Source organism: Rhinopithecus roxellana, chromosome 12 (assembly GCF_007565055.1).
Source record: "Rhinopithecus roxellana isolate Shanxi Qingling chromosome 12, ASM756505v1, whole genome shotgun sequence".
NCBI classification, from domain to species: domain Eukaryota; kingdom Metazoa; phylum Chordata; class Mammalia; order Primates; family Cercopithecidae; genus Rhinopithecus; species Rhinopithecus roxellana.
The window spans coordinates 57,505,530-57,529,165 of NC_044560.1; the positions used below are offsets into that span (position 1 = coordinate 57,505,530).

Consider the following 23,636-nt stretch of genomic DNA (forward strand, 5'->3'; position numbering starts at 1 on the left):
CCAGCAGGAGTGTGTGTGTAAATTGACAAACTTATTCTAAAATATATGGAACCACAAAGGGTTAAAAATAATAAAGAACATTTTGAAGGATTTACACAACCAGATAACATGATGTATTCTAAACTGTAGTAATTAAGACTGTGTGGTATTGACCCAGGGATAGCAAACTGACCAACAAACAAAATATAGAATACAGAAACAGAACCACCCATACAGGGTATATGATTTATGATAATGGCAACATTGCAATGCTCTTGTAAAAGCATGGTGTTTTCAATAAATGATGCTGGGCCAACTGGATATGCAAATGGGAAAAGATTAATCATGACTCCTACCATACACAAAAATTATTTCTAGATGGATTGCACATCTAAATGTGAAAGGTAAAAGTATAAATCTTTTCAAAGAAAGGAGAATATTTATGCTTTTTGGGTGGACCAAATAGCTCAATAGGATTCAAATAGTTCTTAACATGAAAAAAAAAATTGGTAAGTTGGACTCTGTTAAAATTAAGAACTTCTGTTTACCAAGTGATATCATTAAGACAACAAAAAGCAAGCCACAGAGTAAGAGAAGTTGTTTTCACTGCATATATCTAACAAAAAAAGAGAAAGTTTCAAGAGTATATAAAGAATTCCTGCAAGTCAGTAATGAAATGACAGGCAATTCAATAGATATGACAAAAGATTCAAAAAGACCCCTCACAAAACAAGACATCCAAACGGCCAATTGACATATAATAAGGAGTTTAACTTCATTATTCCTCAGGAAAATGCAACTGAAAACCACAAGGCAATACCATTATATACCTACCAAAATACATGCACAAGGATATTCACATCAGAACTATCCTTAATAGCTAAAAATTGGAAATAGCCCATCAACAGTACAATGGATAGACTGCAGTGTATGTGTGCAATGGAATTCTATACAGTTATGAGAATGAATGAACTACAACTATGCATAAAAACCTCATGAATATCACAAACATATTGTTGAACAAAAGCACAAACACAAATGGGAATAAACTGAGTTATATTTATATAAAACTCAAAAACAGGGCTGGGCATGGTGGCTCACACCTGTAGTCCCAGCACTTTGGGAGGCCAAGGCAGTGGATCACTTGAAATCCAGGAGTTCGAGACCAGCCTGGGCAACATGTCAAAATCCCATCCCTAAAAAGAAAATACAAAAATTAGCCAGGTGTGGTGGCATATGCCTGTAGTACACACCATTCTGGAGGCTGAGGCGGGAGAATCATCTGAGTTTGGGAAATCGAGGCTGCAGTGAGCTGTGATTGCACCACAGCACTCCAGCCCAGGCAACAGAGCAAGACCGACTCATAACTAAATTAATTAATTAAATAACACTCAAAAGCAGGCCAAACCAATCAGTAATGTTAAAAGTCAAGATAGTATTTACTCTTGGATTGGGGTAGTGACTGCAAGGGGACATGAAAGAACTTCTGGAGTTGGAAATAATTATGTTTCTTGACCTGTAGTCTGATCACAGGGACGTGGTCACTTGGTAGAATTTCATCAGCGAAGGCACATTTCCAAAGCTTGGAGGAGAGGCTGACCCAATGTCGTTCCCTTTTGCTGACGCAAAGCCTAGTGCAGTTGTGGGAGAAGTATCTGCAGAAGCAGTGCTCCCACCAGGGTCTGGGGCTGACCCGTATGACTTCCCGTCCGAGCTGAGCCCACACGAGCCGCAACCATGTCTGGGAACAAGATGGTTTTTTATCCAACTATGAGTAAGAAAAAAAAGAAGAAGAAGCCTTTTATGTTAGATGAGGAAGGGAATACCCAAACAGAGGAAATTCAGCCTTCAGAAACAAAAGAAGTGGAGCCAGAGGCAACCAAGGACAAGGATCTGGAAGCTGATGAAGAGGACAGCAGGAAAAAAGATGTTTCTGATGATCTAGATGACTTGAACTTCTTTAATCAAAAGAAAAAGAAGAAAAAAACTTTGATATTGATGAAGATGAAGAATGTGTAAAGGATCTTAAGATTGAAAATAATGCTCAAGAACCAGCTGAAGCAGAGGATGACCTTGACATTATGCTTGGCAATAAAAAGAAGAAAAAGAATGTCAAGTTCCCAGATGAGGATGAAATACTAGAGAAAGATGAAGCTCTAGAAGATGAAGACAGCAAAAAGATGATGGTATCTCATTCAGTAATCAGATAGGCCCTGCTTAGGCAGGCTCAGAAAGAGACTACATATATGAGGAGCTGCTGAATCGAGTGTTCAACATCACGAGGGAAAAGAATCAAGACATGGTTGCTGGGGAGAAAAGGAAATTTGTCATGAAACCTCCATAGGTTGTCCGAGTCGGAACCAAGAAAACTTCTTTTGTGAACTTTACAGATATCTGTGAACTATTACATCGTCAGCCCAAACATCTCCTTGCAATTTTGTTGGCTGAACTGGGTACAAGTGGTTCCATAGATGGTAATAACCAACTTGTAATCAAAGGAAGATTCCAACAGAAACAGACAGAAAATGTCTTGAGAAGATATATCAAGGAATGTGTCACTTGTCACACATGCTGATCACAAAATGCCATAGAAGGACACCCGATACTATTTCCCACAGTGTGAAATTTGTCATTTTAAATGTTCTGTTGCCAGTATCAAAACCAGCTTCTAGGCTGTTGCGGGTAGTGAGCACAGTTCCATGTCAAAGCTAACTAATTTGCTAATCACTGATTTTGCAAAGCATGTTGTGGAGTTGTGCCTGGACAGGTTTGCCATCAGAGTGGATACACTTAATCTTGTTGTATTAAAAACAAGATAAGCCTGGGTGTGGTGGCTCACACCTGTAATCTCAGCACTTTGGGAGGTAGGCAGATGACATGAGGTCAGGAGTTCGAGACCAGTCTGGCCAGTATGGTGAAACCCCACTTCTACTAAAAATACAAAAAATTAGTTGAACATGCTGGCACACACCTGTAATCCCAGCTACTCGGGAGACTGAGGCAGGAGAACTGCTTGAACCTGGGAGGCAGAGGTTGCAGTGAGCCGGGACCGCGCCATTGCACTCCGGTCTGGGCAACAAGAACAAAACTCCATCTCAAAAAAAAAAAAAAAAACACACACACACAAGATAAAAAAGCTGACAGGTTCTTTGGTGAGTGGTTGCTTGGTCTGAAATTCTTGCAAGACGCTGATGCACACGCTGTTGACACATTCATTGCCTCCTTTAACAACTGTCAGAGAAACATGATATGAGGTAAGGAGGTGCTTTTGAAAAATCGTTCATAGACTTCTGTAAAATGCAAGATAAATTAAAGTTATTATAACAGTGATTCTTTCAAAAAAATTCCATCAAGCTGAATACCTACCCCAAGTACACTTTTTCTTCATGCATGTTGTGTTCAATCAAAGTTTACATTTAAAAATTGCTGAGAAGTTTTAAAAGGAGAGTAATGAGAAATAAGTATTAAATTTGTCAATATGGAAGTAATTGTTGGCCTTGGGAGAGGAGTTTCAGTGGAACAGTGGTAAGGAAAAGCTTTACTGGAATGAATTCAAGAGAGAGTAATAGGAGAGAATGTGAAGATAGCAACTATTAAAAATTCAGTTTTGCTTTAAAAAAGAGCAAAGAAATAGGATGTTAGCTGGAAAGGAATGTGAATTCAAAGGAGAGTTTTAACATAGAAGTTGTTAAGGCAAAATTGTATGCTAATAGAAAAGGCTAGCTAAATCATTTGTGGGGCTCACAAAAAGAAAATGCAGGACTCCTTGTTCGAAGAACAGAAAGTTTTTTCCTTTCTTCTATGGTCTTTTTCGCCCTAAATGTCATGGCATTTTTTATTTTTTTATTACTTCATGTTTCTGTATTTGTTTTCCATTGCTGCTGTAAAAACTTACTGCAAACTTAGTGCTTAAAACATCAAACCAAATTTTTCTTCCAGTTTTGTAGAAGTTCAACACAGGTCTCACTAGGCTAAGACAAGGTTTGGCAGGACTACATGTGATTTTTGGAGGCTTGAGGAGGGAATCCACTTCCTTGCCTTTTTCTAGCTTCTGGAAGCTGCCTACAATCCTTGTGTTATGGTCCTCTCCCTTCATCTTCAAAGCTAGAAATGGTGGCTTGAGTCCTTTTCACATTGCATCTCTCTGACCCTCTCTTTTGCCCATTCTTCTGCTTTTAATGACTCCTGTAATTTGATCAAGCCTCCAGGATAATTTAGAATAACCTCCCTATCTCAAGGTTCTCAATCTTAATCACATCTGCAAAGTCTCTTTTGCCATGTAAATGACATATTCACAGATTCCAAGGATTAAAGCACGAATGTCTTTGAAAGCCTGAGGTCTGACTTGGTCAACAGAATAATGGTTCCCCAAAGATGTCCATGATCTAAATCCTTGGAGAGGGAGATGGGACTGCAGAAGGATAGTCAAAGAGATGCAACACTGATGGCTGTGAAGTAGCAATAAGGGGGCCATGAGCCACCTCAATTTTGTTGACACCTTGATTTTCATCCCATGAGACCTGTGCTGAACTTCTGACTTACAGAAGTTTAAGATAAGAAAATTTTGTTTAGGTCACCAAATTTGTGATAATTTGCTATACCAGCAATAGAAAACTACTACGGTCACACTCCTTTGGGTACACTGTCTGCTCCCTGACTTGGCACACACATTGTACATGCCACTCTAACCCTTTAGGAGCCTATACTGAGGCCCACTCTGGAGTTAGAGGGCAGCAGAAGTTGCTGGGCAGGAGAATAGGAAGCCAAGAACCTATCCTGGGGAGGCAGCAAGAGACAGAATCATGCTCTGTATTAGTGAGTTCAGGCTATTGTAACAAAATACCATAGATTGAGTGGGTTAAACAACGGATATTTATTTCTCACATTTATTCTTGTCATCCATAAAGATGGCCATGATCTAAACCCCTGGAGAGGGAGATGGGAGGCTAAGAAATTCAAGATCAAGGTGCGAACCAGTTCGATGCCTGGCGAGGGCCCTTTTCCTGGCTTGCAGATAGCTGCCTTCTTTCATGTCTTCACATGGCAGAGAGAGAAAAATCTGGTCTTTCTTCCTGTCTTTATAAAGACACTAATCTCATCATGGGGACCTCACTCTCATGATCTTATCTAAATCTAATTATTTCCCAAAGGCCCCACCTCCAAATAGCATCACAATGGAGATTAGGCTTTCAATATATAAATTTGGAGTTGGGGGGACACACCAGTCCATAGCATGCTTCATTGTCTCATTATACTTTACTTACAAAACACAGTTCTAAATATAAAATTATTAAGTGTGCAACTACAGTGGTTGAATGCCAGTTAAGTTGATCCTGCTAATAGGAATGGTCCAGCAGACTGGGAAAACCAAAAGTAAAAAACAGAGAGACAGAACAATTCAGAAGTAAAGATAAAGAGTTTGCATAGATGAGAAAGGATGGGATTCGTTTTCTTTTTCTGAGACAGAGTCTTGCTCTTTCACCCAGGTGGGAGTGCAGTGGCACGATCTTGGCTCACTGCAACCTCCACCTCCTGGGTTCAAGTGATTCTCCTGCCTCAGTCTCCCGAATAGCTGGGACTTCAGGCATGTGCCACCATGCCTGGCTAATTTTTTTTGTATTTTTAGTAGGGACGGGGTTTCACCATGTTAGCCAGGATGGTCTCAATCTCCTGACCTTGTGATCCGCCCGCCTTGGCCTCCCAAAGTGCTGGAATTACAGGTGTGAGCCACCACACCTGGCCCAAGTATAGGATTCTATGCAGAAGTAGAAGAGTTGACCTTAAATAGGAGCATTAGTGGTTTATTTCGTGTAATAGGAGAGGAAGCAGAGTGTATCTGTACACGTGCTGGTAAATTGTTTGATGTGGTTATGAGAGCAGGTGACAGTCCTCTTCTTATTGCTTCTGTTTACTCATTGGTATTAGAACTTTATTATCTAAAAAGGAAAGGAACAGGAAAAACGAGAGAAAGGAGAGAAAAATATGTAGGTAGGTTTGAATAGAGAAAAAGTATGTAACATTCATCTAGGAATGTTTATGAAGTGGGTAAATATAGTAAGATTTCTAGAACCCTCATGAGGGTTGGTCAGTTTGAAATGAGACCAGTCAGTCTTTAGCCTCATCTCCGCTGGGAACAGATGCAGAGTAGCCAACAAGTTAGATGTAAGTGTGATGGAATTGTGCCAAGTGAGAACAGTGAAGGAAAAAAGGGCAAGAGTGTTGAAGGTATATGCAAAAGAATGATTATAGTGATGAAACATGGAATCTAAATCATGCAAGGAGCGGAAGTGAGGACATAAAGGAGTAAATATAGTAAAGATACTAGGGTAATGGATTGGAGATCCTAGTGGTCTCAAAGAATTGCTGAGGTTGGGGTATCAGAGACTGAGCTGGAAAGATAATTACAGTGAAATGATCAAATGGAGGCTGGACAGTTAGGAATTCTAGAGTTCTGGCTGTGCCCTGTGAATTCATTCACTTCTGGGGAAGTTTGGTGCCATCTGATGGCAGTTTTCAATATTGACCTAAATATTGGGTTGTATTTTAGCCTCTGACTTGCTTGGACTTTCAGAAAGCAGAAGTTATCCAGGAATTTCCCAGTTACCTTGGTACCCATTTCAGCAGCCCCATTTAGGATTTGGATTAGGATTTGGGGGAACAAACCCTCTGCCTCCCAGTTTTTCAAAGGGTTATCTGCTGTTTGTTCACCTGGCCTTACTTTCTTCTCTGTATCCCCTACCCCACAGAAGATAGCTCACATACATTTGAGAATGGGTATTGAGTAAAAAACCAGAGCCAACAGTCAATTAGATAATATCCAGATTCAAGTTACTGAAGTGTTTCTTAACCCAAGGCAGTATTGTATTTTAAGTCACAAGCCTAAAAATGGTACATAAGAGTTCTTATGGGGTACAGAAGAACAATAAAATGGTACAGAAGAGTTCTGGTAAATAAATAAATAAAATGGTACAGAAGAGTTCTGAGAACTGAATACCGGAGCCCATCAATGTTTACAGGTTCAGGAGATGAGGAGAAACTAGCAAAGGAAAAAGACATAGAGACCAGTAAGGTGGGAGAAAAACTAAGGAAATGGGATATCCTGAAAACCAAATGAAGAAAGTGACTCTAGAAGAAGGAAGTGATCAGCTATGTCAAATTATGCTGCTAGGTCTAGTAAGATGAAGAATAAGAACCATCAGTTTTAGCAAGATAAAAACTAATTTTGACAGGGTTGTGAAGCAAAAGCCTCAATGGGGAGGGTTAAGAGAGAATGGGAGGATGAGAAGCGGAGGCATTAAATCCGTACAGTATAAGTCTTTTAAGTTTTGCTGTGGAGAGTAATGAAATGGGATGATAGCTAGCAGAGGAAATGGAGTTGAGTTTTTTTAAAGATGAGAGTGATAATATCACATTTATATACTGATGGAAATGACCAAGTAGAAAGGCAAATGTTGATGTAAAAGAGGAAAACAAGAATTACTAAAGTAATACCTTTGAGTAGGCAAGAAGGAATGGATTCTGTAAGACACAGAAGTGGAGGATTTGGTCTTATGTCAGAAAAATGGACTGTTATCTACAAATAACAGCAGGTAAGCAAAGTATAAAGGTGTAGATACTAGTAGGTAGAAAGAGGTGGTAATGAGAGTTTGTGAATGTTCTATTCTGATTGCTTCGATTTTTCTCTTTTCTTTAGAATCTCCTAAGTTATACAACTTGAGGAAGCGAGCCACTGGTACATGTTAATTTACATTTTTTAAATCAAGAATCTGTTTTCTTCCTAGCATTTATCACTACTGTAAAAAACATGCCTACTTCTCCTTGTTGTTACATGTAAATCCTATTGGAATGGTAACTCTTCAGCAAGAATACTGTGTTTTTTCGCTGCTATGTCCCCATTAGATTAAGATGTGGGACATAGGTACCTTACCTTATAAGGTAAGAAAATGCCACTCTAATATTAAAATAAATTAGATGTTACATAGAAACACTGTAGAAATCTTTACTAATAGAAACAATACTCAGTAAAATCTATGTAAATGTGTAATTGATAGAAATTGCACTGCCTTTAAAGTTGTATCAAGAAGTTTAACATATCTATCATGTCTCATTGGGAAACTACCAATTTAAATGAATACATGAAAAATATAGTATGGGAATTTTTATCATGATAAGTCATTCAAAATGGAAGGTTGTGATAATAGCTTTTATGGAGTTGGTTAAAAGCGAGGTTGGCTGGGACACTCAGCATTTGACATATTACTTGGCATATCAGTGGAGCAAAACAACTATTTTCATTCCAAATAATTTGATGACAATATTTTTATCAAAAAGAAATGTTAACCAGTTTCTAGAAAAACTTCTGATTAATCAGACAGAACTATTCCAAGGATGTAAAAGGCAATTGATTAGACTACTCACTTTTTGGGATCAGCTCTTTTTTGCACTTAATTTATGTCACCAAATTTAATTTCATGAGTGGATATAACCACCATCCTTGTGCAGATGATCAATAGAAGTTACAGTAGCAGACATTCTGCCCACTGAAATTTATGATTGGCATTGGAATTTACAAACTAGTTTCTGTTGACTTTGGCTAACAGATATCAGTGCCCTAAAATCATATGCTTCTAGGTACATTTACAAAATCAGGTTTCTAAATCTATAAAACTAAATATGTCAGATAACTCCAAGTAGAGGTTTATTTGTGAATTGTGTCTCCTGGAGCTGTTTACCGTAACATCCTAACTAGAAGACAAACTAACCCCTGGAGGTCCAACTGTGACATAACAGTTACTTTACAAAATGACCACGTTTGACTTCTGATAGCCTAGGAATTTAGTATCTATTAATGAGCTAGAACTGAAAGGCAGTTATCAGTGCTTTAAGGAGCATACATCCCCAATTCCTAGCACAGTGCTTAAGAAGGAAAGCAAAAAGACTTAGTAGTTTACTAAATTTGTAGGGAAACAAATAAGGTATGTTATCAGCAAATAAAATTATGAATACTATTTAATATACAGTATTTATATCTGCATATAAAAATATATATGATTTATACATGTATGTAAAATATGTACTATTTATAATTTACGTATAAATGAAATAGTATTCATTATACTATGTATACTGTATAAATTAAATAATATATATTACTTATATATATAAATTAAATAGTATTCATAACATATGTATAAACCTGATCTGACATTAGAGAACTGGGAACACTACTGAGTGAATCCGGGAAAGTCCTATACTAATAGGAAACTAGCCTTTTTTTTTTTTTCAATGGTAACACAGCTGAAGGACCCACTTAAATGTTACTCATATCCCACATTGGTATTTGCATCAGTCAGGATATGTTGGATTATACTGCAGTAATCAAGAACTCCAAATGTTGGTAGCTTTAGATAATAAAGTTTATTTCTTACTCAGGATACAGTCAGGTGAGGATCCTGCTTTACATATTCTTACTCCAGAACTTAGGCTAATAGCCACAAGGTGGAACACTGCTTATTGTTGTGGCATATGGGTTATGGTGCATTTGTCTTAAAGGCCTCTGTCCAAAAATGACATGTGTCACTTCTCAACATTTCATTGGTCAAAGCAATTTACAAGTCACATGACCACACTTCTAAGGAGTAAGAAAGTACAATTTTACCATATGTTCAAAGGAAGATAAATAGAATATTTGTTAAAAGACTTTATGACTATCATGAGAGGAAAAAGGAGACTCATAAAGGATAGGAAGAGGAAGCATTACATTAAGACATAAACTGGAAGAAGAAGTTGCTAGTGATTCAGTGACTAAAATTGAGAAAAGGTAGATAAATATTGAGATTGGAGTCATCAAATCAAGTACCAACAATCCAGTGAGCCAAGAGGTGGGAAATATGTCGACTCTCTTAGACTCAAAAGGTGAACATCGGCCAGGCGGGGTGGCTCACGCCTGTAATCCCAACACTTTGGGAGGCCGAGGTGGGAAGATCATGAGGTCACGAGACCGAGATCATCCTGGCTAACATGGTGAAACCCCATCTCTACCAAAAATTAAAAAAAAAAAAAAAAAATTAGCCAGTGTGGTGGTGGGCGCCTGTAGTCCCAGCTACTCAGGAGGCTGAGGCAGGAGAATGGCTCGAACCGGGAGGCGGAGCTTGCAGTGAGCCGAGATCCAGCCTGGGCGACAGAGCGAGACTCTATCTCAAAAAAAAAAAAAAAAAAAAAAAAAAGAAAGGTGAACATCAGAGTCAAGGAGTTTTGTGTTTTATGTGATCAGGAGTGGGCTAGCATTCTGAAAATGAGAGATGAAAAGGAAGTTAGGACTTTTTAGAGTGATGTAAATATTCTCTATTTTGATTGTGATGATGTATGCATTTGTCAAAGCTCATCAAAATATGAGCTTTATTGAATATAAATTATATCTCAATAAAGTTGATTATTTAAAAACTAGTTAGGAGGGCCAGGCATGGTGGCTCACTGCCTGTAGTCTCAGTACTTTGGGAGTCTAAGAGGACTGCTTGAGGTCAGGAGTTCAAAGCCAGCCTAGTCAATATAGCAATACCCTGTCTCCACAAAAATTGGTTTTTAAAGTAGTCAAGAGACTTAACATTTGTTGAAAATCTGTTTTTGTGACACAGGCCATGCTAGACATTTAAATATATATATTTCAACTAAAATCCACAAGAATCTGACAAGTTCATAGGATTTAAGGCTCAGAAGAGTTCAGTAATTTGTTTAAGAACATATAATTAGAAGGTATAAGAATCAAGATATCAATTCAGGTATTACTGACTCCTAAGCTTGTGCACAAAGTTAATGCAAGAAAATAGAAAAGTTGGCCAGGTGCGGTGGCTCACGCCTGTAATCCCAGCACTTTGGGAAGCTGGGACCGGTGCATCACTTGAGTTTAGGAGTTCAAGGACCAGCCTGAGCAACATGGTGAAACTCTGTCTCTACAAAAAGTACAAAAGTTAGCTAGACATGGTGGCATGCCACCTGTAGTCCCAGCTGCTTGGGAGGCTGAAGTGGGAGATGACTTAAGCCCAGGAGGTGGAGGTTGCAGTGAGCCAAGATCATACCACTGCACACCAGCCTGGGCAACACAGCCAGACCCTGTCTCAGAAAAAAAAGAAAAAAGAAAAGAAAATAGAAAAGTCAGAAGACATAGGATGCAATGTCAGTTACTTTGAGATTATGACTTGATAAGTTGGCTTGGTGGAATAAATCTAGCCTAACTGCAAAAAAAAAAAAATAACTTTTGGTGCTTCTTCTTGTGCATTGATATGCTTTTGCATGCACAAGGCAAGTAAACAGAGCAGCACTTCTTAAAGACCCCTTTGAGAAGCTCCTGAAGCTAGAGAAGTCATCAGAAAGTGCACATATACACACACAAATTTGTCCATAATTTCAGAACTTCATGAACCACATCAAAGGCCAACCACAGAGGAATTCATGAACTAAAAGTTAATAAAATCAGAAGGTATATTCTAAGCCTGAACTGGTAGAGGCTCTAGGTATGGTGATCTTAAAACACTAAAAAAAAATTTACTGCTTAGAAGTCTAGTGATTTTTTTTTTCTAAAACATCAAATGATATTTTTATTGTTCTCAGTCAACAAGAGGCAATATGAGAGATGCAGTGTGGATCTATCTCCTTCCCACCTCCAAGACAAGATCAGCAATCTAAAACCAACTTCAAGATAGTATGGCAAATTCAGGTTTATCTAGGCTAAAGTCAATGGCCAAAATTTGGAATCAATGGGGGGATTTAGGGCCCCTTAGTCAATCAATTTGATAAACATCTTTAGTATTTCTGAAGGTATAGGCCTCCAAAAACATCTGTTTAAGAAAAAGGTAAGGGGAAAAAAGCAAAGTTATTTTCCTTTGGGAGGAAGGAACTATTAGAAATTAGGTAGGGGTATCATAGCTCAGAGCCATCTAGTTGGAGATGAAGGCTAACACCTAGTCTTGTCAAGGAAATAAAGTAGTGAGGGGATCTAAGCAAAAGTAAGAAATTATGCTCCAGGGATGTAGGAATACATGTTTGATAACAATTCTACCCATACCCAATGAAAGCAATTAGGAGACTATATTTCAATGCTAACTTCTAGGCACTCAGAAATAAGAAGCAAGAAGCAGATTACTTCCAGATTCTACTATCAGGAAGTGAGAAAACTCCAAATGCATCCCTAGACTTTGTTCTAATTCAAGCCCTAGCCAAGACTGAATGCAAAACATGGCAGATATTTTAAGGGCAGTTGAGGGAGAGCTCAAGCAAGCAGAAAATAATAAAGGACCATCTGGGAAAACAAAAACAAAAAGAAACCTGAATGGTATCAAAAGGGTAAATCACATGAGCTGCCATGTAACCCATATATTCAAACATGAAGATAGAGTTAAGAATCTAGAAATGCACTCCTCAGAGAGTGTGGCAGAAGGCATACAGCTCGTTCTCTGTTCAGATGTCCTCTGGAGGTCAGGTGCCACACTTGTTCAATATCAGACCTTGTCTACTCAAAGGAAGTTTTGTGGATCTGCAGAGAAGCCCATAAAAAGCTATAATGTAGTATTGTCTTTACATGAATCAACAAAATAGCAAAATAAAAGAATCAAAGAAAAAAAAAAAAACCTCCAGGTCAAGCATGGTGGCTCATGCCTGTATTCCCAGCATTTTGAGACTGCTGAGGCAGAAAGACTGCTTGAGCCCAGGAGTTCAATGCCAGCCTGGGCAACATGGTGGGACCCTGTCTCTAGTTAGTCAATTAATTAATAAGTAAAAATAAACTTGGGCTGAGACGATGGGGTTCTCTAAATATACAATCATGTCATCTGCAAACAGGGACAATTTGACTTCCTCTCTTCCTAACTGAATACCCTTTATTTCTTTTTCCTGCCTGATTGCCCTGGCCAGAACTTTCAACATTATGTTGAGTAGGAGTGGTGAGAGAGGGCATCCCCGTCTTGTGCCAGTTTTCAAAGGGAATGCTTCCAGTTTTTACCCATTCAGTATGGCATTGAATCTAGAACTTAAAGTATAAAAAAAAAAAATGACAAAAAAAATTTTTTTAATGGAAAACAAAACCAGGGAGAAACTAAGAAAATGAATCTATGTGTTACACCTGCATATACTGAACCAAAGTCTAAACCAAGTATATCCCAAAATAAAACCCAATCCTAAAAACTCTTTCTGGGCAGTAACAAATCCTATACAACCATAGGATTGTTAGGTATAAGGTATAAAAATCAGGATATCAATATAGTCAATTGCTATACCCGTAGGCTTCTAAGCATACATTATCAGTGATTATTCAATATAAGTTCTCTTTAACAACAGGAAAATAAAGCTCAGCAGAGCATGGTGGCTCATACCTGTAATCCTAGCACTTTGGGAGGCTGACGGGGGAGGACTGCTTGAGCCCAAGAGTTCAAGTACAGCGTGGGCAACATACCGAGACCTCATCTCAAACAAACAAAGATTCTTATGTTCTGGTTAGTTTGGGTTTCTTTATTCAAAGCAATAAAATTTGTAATTTTCTCCCTAAAAAATCTGCACCTATTTCATTACATTTCCTCTTAGTTATGATTTCGATACTGTTGTGAATATTTTCTTTTCCATTATGTTTTTTAGTGGTTATTATTGGTTTGTATAAAAAGTATTGATTTTATATGTTGATCTTGGAGTATAGTGTAGTACCTTGCATGTGGTAAGTGACCAATAACTGTTTAATGTTCTTTATATGCAGACAATGATATCATCTACAAATAATGAGTGTTATCTTTCCTTTTTCTTTTTTTTCTTTTTTTTTTTTTTTTTTTTTTTTTTGAGACGGAGTCTCGCTCTGTCGCCCGGGCGGATCTCAGCTCAGCTCACTGCAAGCTCTGCCTTCCGGGTTTACGCCATTCTCCTGCCTCAGCCTCCCGAGTAGCTGGGACTACAGGCGCCCGCCACCTCGCCCGCCTAGCTTTTTTTGTATTTTTTAGTAGAGACGGGGTTTCACCGTGTTAGCCAGGATGGTCTCGATCTCCTGACCTCGTAATCCGCCCGTCTCGGCCTCCCAAAGTGCTGGGATTACAGGCTTGAGCCACCGCGCCCGGCCTATCTTTCCTTTTTCTAATTCCCAAATTTCTTATTTCTATTTCTTGTTACATTACATATTCTGAGATATCCAGCACTAAACAACAGAATTAACAGCATCTTGTTTCTAACTTAAATGGAAATGCATTGTTTGATAGTTACTATAGGTTTTGGTTCTGTTTAACAGGTAAGTTAGCTTGTTTTCCTAGTTTGTTAAGATTCTTGTATTATGTATCATGAATAAACAGGATAATAATATGATTTTTTCATGTTTATCTACATCAACTGAGATAATCATATGTCCCCCATTAATCAGATAATATACCTACTATGTACCCACAAAAGTAAGTAAATAAAAATGAGATATAGAGCATAACATTAATGGATTTTTGGATGTTGGATCATTTTTGCACTACAGAGATAAATCCTACTTAGTCATGATGTGTTCATATGCTAACTTTAGTTTGCTTGTCCATTCATAAGAGTGGTCAACACACCCCACCTTTTTCTTATACTCCCCTTTCTAGTTTTAGTATCAAGTTTGTACTATCTTAATGAAAATGAGTTGCGTAGCTGTCTTTTTCTATTGTCTGACTTAGTTTATATGTAAGACTGACCTATTTCTTGAAAGAACAAATCTATAAAACCATCCAGAGCTGTTGTCTTGAGGCAGTGTGGTTGGAGGGTGGAAGATAGTTTATTCAGGTTTACACTTTATTCTTGATCCAAATTTGGTGATTTACATATTTCTAGAAAAGTGTCTGCTCTATTTCTAAATTCACAAAACTTTTCATGCATTCTCTGATTTTTTAAAATATTCACTGAATCTATAGTTGTCCCTTTTTATTATAATACTGTTTATACATTTTCTCATCTCTTCCTCAGTCTCGCTGGAGGTATATCTATTTTATTAAATAATCAGCTGTGTTTTTGTTTGTTTGTTTGAGACAGAGTCTTGCTCTATTGCCCAGACTGGAGTGCAGTGGTGCAATCTCGGCTCACTGCAACCTCCACCCCACACCAGGTTCAAGTGATTCTCTAGCCTCAGCCTCCTAGGCAGCTTGGATTACAGGTGCACCACCACGCCGGACTAATTTTTGTGTTATTAGTAGAGATGGGTTTTGCCACGATGGCCAGGTTGGTCTCAAACTTCTAGCCTCAAGTAATCCTCCCCACTTGGCCTCCCAAATTGCTAGGATTACAAGTGTGAGGCACCGTGCCCAGCCTCATCAGCTTTTGACTTTGTTGATTCCACTACTTATTTCCACTACATTAATTTTGGCTTTTTAGTTCCTTCCTTGTGCTTTATTCAGGTTTACTCTGGTTGGTTCATTGCTTTTTAAAAATCTTTCTGAGCTAGGTAATTCACTGATTTATGATCTTTGAAAAAAATGTGTGTTTAAGGTAATAAATTTCCCCTAAGTCCACTAACTCTAATATATGGTTTTTTATTAAAGAGTTCAAAATATTTTGTCTTGATTTCCTCTTTAACTTACAAATCATTGGAGTTCAATTCTAAGTTTCCAAATGCATGGAAACTTGTTATGATAGAACACAGCATGTATAATATTAGTTCAAAAAAATTTGATGAGGTTCCTCTTTTGACCTCAATATAATTTTTGCAAATATTCCATGTATATTTCAATTTAAAAATTATTTTCTCTAGTCTGCACAGATGTATATTTTATCACCCTTGCTAATTTTGTTATTAATCTATATTATTTTTTTATTGAGGTACTGATTTCTGAGAGTATTAAATTGAAATTTCCTAGTGTGATTGTAAATTTGTCATTTTTTCAATGTATCTGTTATTTTTGCTCTTTATGGGCCTCGCTTCTGTTATTAAACACATATTTTCCATCTCTTTATTTTCAATATTTCTGTATTGTTTTGCCTTGTGATTCTTGCAAGCAACATATCTGATCATTTTTTAGAAGGCAATTTTGTGATGAGTGATGTTTATCTGATTTCTGTCATATTGTCCTGTGTGTCCTGTTTACCAATTCATTTTTCTTTTTTACCTTTTTTTCTTTTGGATTGATACATTTTCCTGTTTATTTTGCTAACCAACTGCTACTGTAGTATCCACAGAATCTAACACATGTGAAATACTTCTCATGATCGGTAATTGTATAAGCCTCTCATTCTCTCTCAATTGCAGCTTTACTGAAGGATGACTGATTGTATCTTTAAGATATCTTCTAAGACCCATTAAAGAAATTTCATGCTTGCTACCTAGTTTGTATGTTGAGGAAGACCATTCCAGATTTACTTTCAAATTTTGGTGAGAATCTGTTTAGTCTTTTTCACATGATATGGTAACAGAAAATTGACCATTTTTAACATGTGTATGTAAAGAATAATATGTATATAATAATGGAACTATTTAAAATCTAGTTAACAACAAATTAATAAATACTGTGTCTGTCCCACAGACCCTGGCCAACAGATGAAAAGCATACTCAGACCAGGTATGCAGTGTAAAAGCAACTAGGTAACCGCCTGGCTCTAGTGGCCAGAGAGCAGCCCTGAGAAGCTGGAGCTGCTTGCTTTTATTCAGTGCAGGCACAATACCGAAAACCTGGAGTCAACACAACCTGTAGGTAATTAACATTTATTTTTCCCCTTTCTGAGAACTTCATGGGCAGATGATCAAAGGTCAGTTCCTGGTCAACATAAGTAAACAAGCCTGTTTAAGACAAATTCCCCCACAGTCCTTTGTACTTACTCCTTGCCCTCTGCCTCAGGGTTATAGAACAGCTGCCTTCAGCTATTCTCCCCCAGGACTCTGCAAAACCTTCTGACCTTTCAGGAGGTTTGCGTCCTTTCCCTATAGTTTTTCCCACTACTCTGATGGATCCCCACAAATAAAAGGTCTTCTGCTTTACTTGATAATCTTATTTTCTAAAATTTCTAAAAAACCCTATCCTCTTGCCATTGTTTTGAAACCTCAGAAGTATTCCTTGTAAAGGTTTTCCAAATATATGACCTGGAGAACAAAACAGAAAAATCAAAAGAAAGATAGTACTCCAGGGGAAAAATATCAAATTTGGATAAATTTGATTAATACAGAAAAAGTCCAACATGACTATTAATCAAAACATGCAAATTAAAATAAGTTACAAGTTTTCACATATTAACTTGTCAAAGATAAAAAAATAAGCACAGTTGGGAAGAAATTGCTATTGATTAAATTAGGTAACTTGTATTTGACATGTAGTTGGCACATAGTAATTATTTAATAAATATTACCAAATGCATTATTGCTCTCAATATTATAATTTTATTTGACAAGGCTAGTGGGAATGTTAACTGGTAAAATATTTCTAGAAATTATATCAAAATCCTTAAAAATGTTTATTCTCGGCTGGGTGCGGTGGCTCTCACCTGTAATCCCAGCACTTTGGGAGGCGAAGGTGGGCAGATACCTGAGGTCAGGAGTTTGAGACCAGCCTGGTCAACATGGGAAAACCACATCTCTACTGAAAATACAAAAAAAAAAATAGCCGGGCATGGTGGCATACGCCTATTATCCCAGCTAATCAGGAGGCTGAGACAGGAGACTCGCTTGAACCCAGGAGGTAGAGGTTGCCATGAGCTGAGATGGTCCCACTGCACTCCAGTCTGTGTGACAGAGCAAGACTCCGTCTCAAAAAAAAAACAAAAGAAAAGTTTATTCTCTTTGACCCAGGAAGTATGTGAATTTCAGGATTATGTAACAAAGAAATAACTGGATAAGTACACAGTGATACAAGTTCAATGATGGCTATTTCACCACTGCTTAAAAAAGTAAAAATATTAGTCTATATATTCTACAATGTGAAATTGGAAAACTAAATTCTGATATTTAGTATATAGTTTGTGAAAACATTAAAAACGATGCCAATTATATCTTTATGAGGGAAATGTTCATGATTACTATATTTTCAAAAAGCAAATACAAAATTATACACATAATAAAACTCAACCTTTCCTCCAGAAAAAACCTCAACTTTGTAAAACTAAAAGATTATAAATATATGTCTGTATTCTATGCACTAAGTTATACAAGCTCTATACCAAATATTAACATCATTTATTTTTGTATTTATCTTAATTTGTGGCGTTTTAAAATAATTAGCCAGTACCTATAATCTTAAGAATCAATCTTATTTTAAAAATAAGTCAGTTTAAACCTGTTGAAGCAATTTTGCCATTGTTCCTGTCCCACTGTCTTCCTTGTTCTTAGCTATTTTGGCTATGTTAAACTTATCTTTGTTAATCCTGGATTAGGATACTGATGAGTTGTTGCTCTGCTATGATTTTGACCTCCCAATAAATCAACCACATATGATCTTAATCTCAGAGTTTTAACTTGATTTTCCTGGTTGAAACTTTCCTGGTTCGAGTCCATGACTCTTTAACCTATAAACAAATACATATGGCTCCCTTTATTCTGTAACCAAATGTATGCAAGTCCCTCAGTATAAACTGATTCTTCCAGTTCAACATCAGATTAAGAGTAAATGCTGAGGTTTCAAATACTTAGAAATCGATTTTAATGAATAATGAATTGTGTTTTAGAAAAACACAATAACTAGACCTATAGGAAGGAGGTATTATTACATACTGATCCTTATTATCCTTATTATTATGAAATATTATTAAATCATTATTATGAAATCTTATTACAGGCTGATCCTGCTTCAAAATACTCACATCACCAAGAATTTTTAATTATCTGAAGCTCAAGTCTTTGAAGTAGGATAGTGGGGAGAATGAGTAATGGCTTATTCAGGTTTTTTCTTTCTTCTTGATGTAATTTTGGTAATTTCTACAGTTATGGAAAAGTACGTTTTGTTTGTTTCGAAATTTATTAACAAAACTTTTCATAGCATGCTTGTGATTTTTTAAAATCTCTCCTAAATCTCTAGCTATTCCTCTTATAAATTCTAAAACTGTTTAAATGTTTTATCTTTTCTTTATCAGTCTTGCTAGAGGCATGCCTATTTTTAGGTTTTTTTTTTTCAAAAATCAGTTTTTGATTTTATTGATTCCATTGTTTGTTTTCTACTATACTAATTCTTGTTCTTGTACACAAATGCTTATAGCAGCTTTATTTGTAATACTCATAAACTAGAAACAACCTAAATATCCATCAATGAATTCTGGTATATCCAACAAAATGCTACTCAGCAGAAAAGGAACAATTAGTGATATGCTAAACATGAATGAATCTTAAAATTATGGTAAATAAGTAAGCCAAAGAAGGTACATACTGTATGATTCCATTTATATAAAATTCTAGAAAATGCAAATTCATCTACAGTGACAGAAGCAGATCAGTGGATGCCTGGGAACAGGAATGAAGGAAGGATAACAAAGGGGCATGAGCAAATTCTGGGATGATGGAAATGCTTGTCATCTTGATTGTGGTGATAGTTTCACAGGTATATACATATATCAAAACTCGTTCAAGTTGTACAGTTTAAATATGTAGAGTTAATTTTACATCAGTTATACTTTAAGAGAGCTGTTGGCCGGGTATGGTAGCTCATGCCTGTAATCCTAGCACTTTGGGAGTCTGAGGCAGGAGGACTGCTTGAACCCAGGAATTCAAGATGAGCCTGGGCAATGTGGTGAAACCCCATCTCTACAAAACCTTTAAAAATTTAAAAATTAGCCAGAAGTGGTAGCATGTACCCATAGTCCCAGCTACTTGGTAGGCTGAAATGAGAGAATCACTTGAGCCCAGGAGGTCAAGGTTGAAGTGAGCTGTGATCCCACCTTTGCACTCCAGCCTAGGTAACAGAGAGAGAACCTATCTAAAAAAAAAAAAAAAAAAAAAAAAGGAAAAAAAAAGCAGTTACATAAAAGCTAAAAAGCATAGAGACAGAGGAGTACACAAAGCACAGAATCTTTGTAACTAGGTACAATTTAGCTTGATTAGCATAGCTCCCTAGAAAAAGGGAAATGGTTCCTTGGTTCTTATGGTTGCAAGGAACAAAGATCTGTCAGGCTATTTTAAGAGGTTTTCCTATGAAGATACGACTAGACTCTTATTCTACTCCAAGAACAAAGTGCCAAAGTACAATATGGTCTAGTGACAACTGAAACCAGAAGGCAGGTCTTAGAAACAACTAATATAATCATCTCTATTTGAAGATGTGAAGTTTTAATTTTCCTGTCTCTCCTGGTAATTTTATTTTTCTTTACTCATTTTCTCTGTTCTCTTCTCTTTACCCATTGACTTCCAGTGCTCATAGTTTCTGTTTCTCTATAACTTTAGCTTGCACATGACAATCATGAGCTCTCTATTGGTGAACTTTCAGTTGCCCACAACCAACACCTCTGCTTCTATGACTTAAATTCCCAAGACAACCCATGTGATTCGCTAAATTCATCATTTTGTGCCAGGCTATTGGTAAAATCCTGACTGGCTCATGAATTGACTTCTGTTAGGTCAGATTACCTATCCCTTGGCCCAAATAGCCATAGGCCAGAGGCAGCAAGGTCACTCATAGTTCAGAACACAGCTGCCTGGGGAGCACAAGAGCTACGCAGGGCAAATTACCATAGAAGCAGATATAAAGACAAGAGCCAGTGCTTGACATCTCTAGTAGACTCACTTTATGCTGAAATTAGGTCATCAATCAAGTGACCCACACATAGCCTGTGGGCCTCTTGTTGGTCATATCAACAGAAGAAAAAAATAAATCAAACTTTTAAAAAATTAATTTTATTCAGAAATCTTACTGAGGACTGTAGACCATAGACTACAGCATAGGAGCTGTTCTGTCAGACTGCTTCAGCACAATATTTCAGCCCACTGCTAATAAGCAGGTAGCAGGAGTTTAGTATGTGAAAAATCATACCAAAGTGTGGGCACAGTAGTACATCTGGTTTTAGATTACAGAAGCATAATCATTCCTTCCATCAGATGTTATCTTATGTGCTGGAAAATTCAAGGACAAGGGTCATTTATCTTTCAAGGAATATAGTGACTCAGGCAAGAGATGTGGGGGTATGGTGATGTGCTCTATCTTGTTTGTCCTCAAAGCATCCCTCTGTCTCAGAATCAGAGACTTTGTGAAATCATGCTGGCAAGCAAAAATGAGCAAGCATGACTTCTTTTTTTTTTTTTTTTTTTTTTTTTTTTGAGACGGAGTCTCGCTCTGTCACCCAGGCTGGAGTGCGGTGGCGCGATCTCCACTCACTGCAAGCTCCGCCTCCCGGGTTCACGCCATTCTCCTGCCTCAGCCTCCCGTGTAGCTGGGACTACAGGCACCCGCCACCACGCCCGGCTAATTTTTGTATTTTTAGTAGAGACAGGGTTTCACCGTGTTAGTCAGGATGGTCTTGATCTCCTGACCTCGTGATCCGCCCATCTCGGCCTCCCAAAGTGCTGGGATTACAGGCGTGAGCCACCGCGCCCGGCGCATGACTTCTTATCTTTGCTACTTTGTCTCTCAGGCATCTCCTTATATGACCATGTTACTCTGACTCTGGCCAGCACAAGAGTTCTATTAATATTCCTGTTTGGTCTCAGATATTTCCGGTTTCTTTTCAAATTCTTCCAGGTATAGTCCTCTCCCTCTAGCTCTGGGTTATGCTCTATTCTTTGGCTCCCAAAGGACTTTTGCATGTGAAGGTAGCATTTACTAAGCATAGTGTGTCTGATCTGACCGTATAAGCATTCTCTTTTTCCTTCTATTGGTTCCCGAGACCCAGGAAATCCTACTCTTGCCCCTAACTTGTTTCTCTGTTTTCTGGCTGGAAGAATGTACACTACATGGTAAAGACTGGTTTTACCCTTTGTTAAATCTCAGCTCCTTCACCTATTATGGTCCAAATTAGAATCTGAGTTTACTATCTCATCTTATTTGGGAAAACTGATAATTTCATATTTCTGAGTCTGCAAAGTTAAAAAGGTATATCTTTGGTTCCAAGGTGACATACCTCATAAGGGCCACCTAAAAATGAATATACACATTAATTTTTCAAATGTAAAAGAAAGAAGTCTTTAAGAGAGAAAACCTCACTAAGGATTAGTTCCTGGGATCTAAGCCAAATAGCTACATCTAGTGCCTGAAGCAGGATCAACAATTTTTAAGCATGACTTTTGCTCTACAAACAGAAGTGTCACTGAATATGAAACTGGCTTTTTATTGGCAAGGTTGACAAAGGCTTAAGTAACACCAGAGGCTTGGCAGTGGTATAATCATAAATTACTTTCCTATGAAATAACTTTTCATAAAAACATAATGTAATGTGCCCAGTTCTATTACTATTGCTACAAAAGACAGAACAAGCATTTGAGAAAAAAAAATGGAAGAGAAAAAAATGGAAAAGAAAAAAAAAAGAGGTACCAACAAATACTGTTGTTTAAAATAAAATTAGCTTTATAATTACAATTCCATCATCTTTTTCTCTATTTATCTGAGGGAGAAAAAATATGAATGCTACCAAGAGTTTTGCACTTGGCTCAAAGTCATCTTCCCTCAAACTACTGTCATAATTCTTAATAATTTCAATATTCACAAAGATGATCCCTCCAACAACATGGCCTCTCAGTTCTCTGGCTTCCCTTCCTACAATAACCATGTTATATACTTCAAGAGCTCACTCCACAATGATAACCTAGAACTTGTCTTTACTATAACTGCTCCTATCATTTCAGCTCATTCTCTCCAATCTTCCAGTTCCATTAACTCTTCGAACTCACTAGGCATGCCAATGTATTGAACCTATTACATCTGTATTTTTATTCACCCCTCACATCCTTACTTCTGAAGTATAAAGAAATAGGAGACAGTCTATACTGATATAATAATTTTACACTCTTTCCTCAAACTTCCAACATTTCTTCATTCTCTGCTAATGACCTTATTTCCTATTTCATTGAGAAATAGGAACAATCAGAAGGAAATCTCCAACTATTTCCTCCACCATGTCTCCCAATCTATGGGCATCTAAACCCATATACTCTTACTTTCCTTTCTGCATGAAGGTCTTCTCCTCAGGAATATATGAATACATATAAGATTTTGCATTTAACTCCAAAGAATTCTCAGATCCATTTGAAGTTTATTCAGGAACTGTAGGTTAAGAACCACTAACCTGGAGAACTAAACATGGCCTATCAATTGTATCATATGCCCATGGATTAGGGAGAGATGCGGTGGAGGCCAAAGCAACTTTATCTTGGGTGCTACTCTGCAATGATGACTTCTGACTCACTCTATTTCTGAGAACACCTCTAAGATTTCTATTATATCTATTGTCCCTTTTGTAAGAACACATACTTAAAGTAAGTCCTGCCCTTAGGTCAAAACGACCTTGATGTTATTATACTTAAATTGTACTGTATGTCTCTCTGAGTCACTCTTTCCTTATGGTATATAAGCCCTAGGTCTGGGGAAAATGACACTGAGATCCAACACTTTGTTGCCCAAGCTGAAGTGTGGTGGCACAAACAGCTCAATGCAACCTTAACCTCCTGGGCTCGAGCAATCTTCCTGCCCTCAACTTCTCAAATAGGTGTGTCTACAGGTGTGTGCCACCACACCAAGGAAATTTTTTAGTTTTTGTAGAGATGGGATCTCACT

At 37.5% G+C, this 23,636-nt stretch overlaps 1 pseudogene; it reads left to right on the plus strand.

The window, feature by feature from the left end:
* Nucleotides 1-1,686: 1,686 nt before the first annotated feature.
* LOC104666762 lies at nucleotides 1,687-2,798 on the plus strand (annotated as a pseudogene).
* The last annotated feature ends 20,838 nt before the right edge of the window (nucleotides 2,799-23,636 follow it).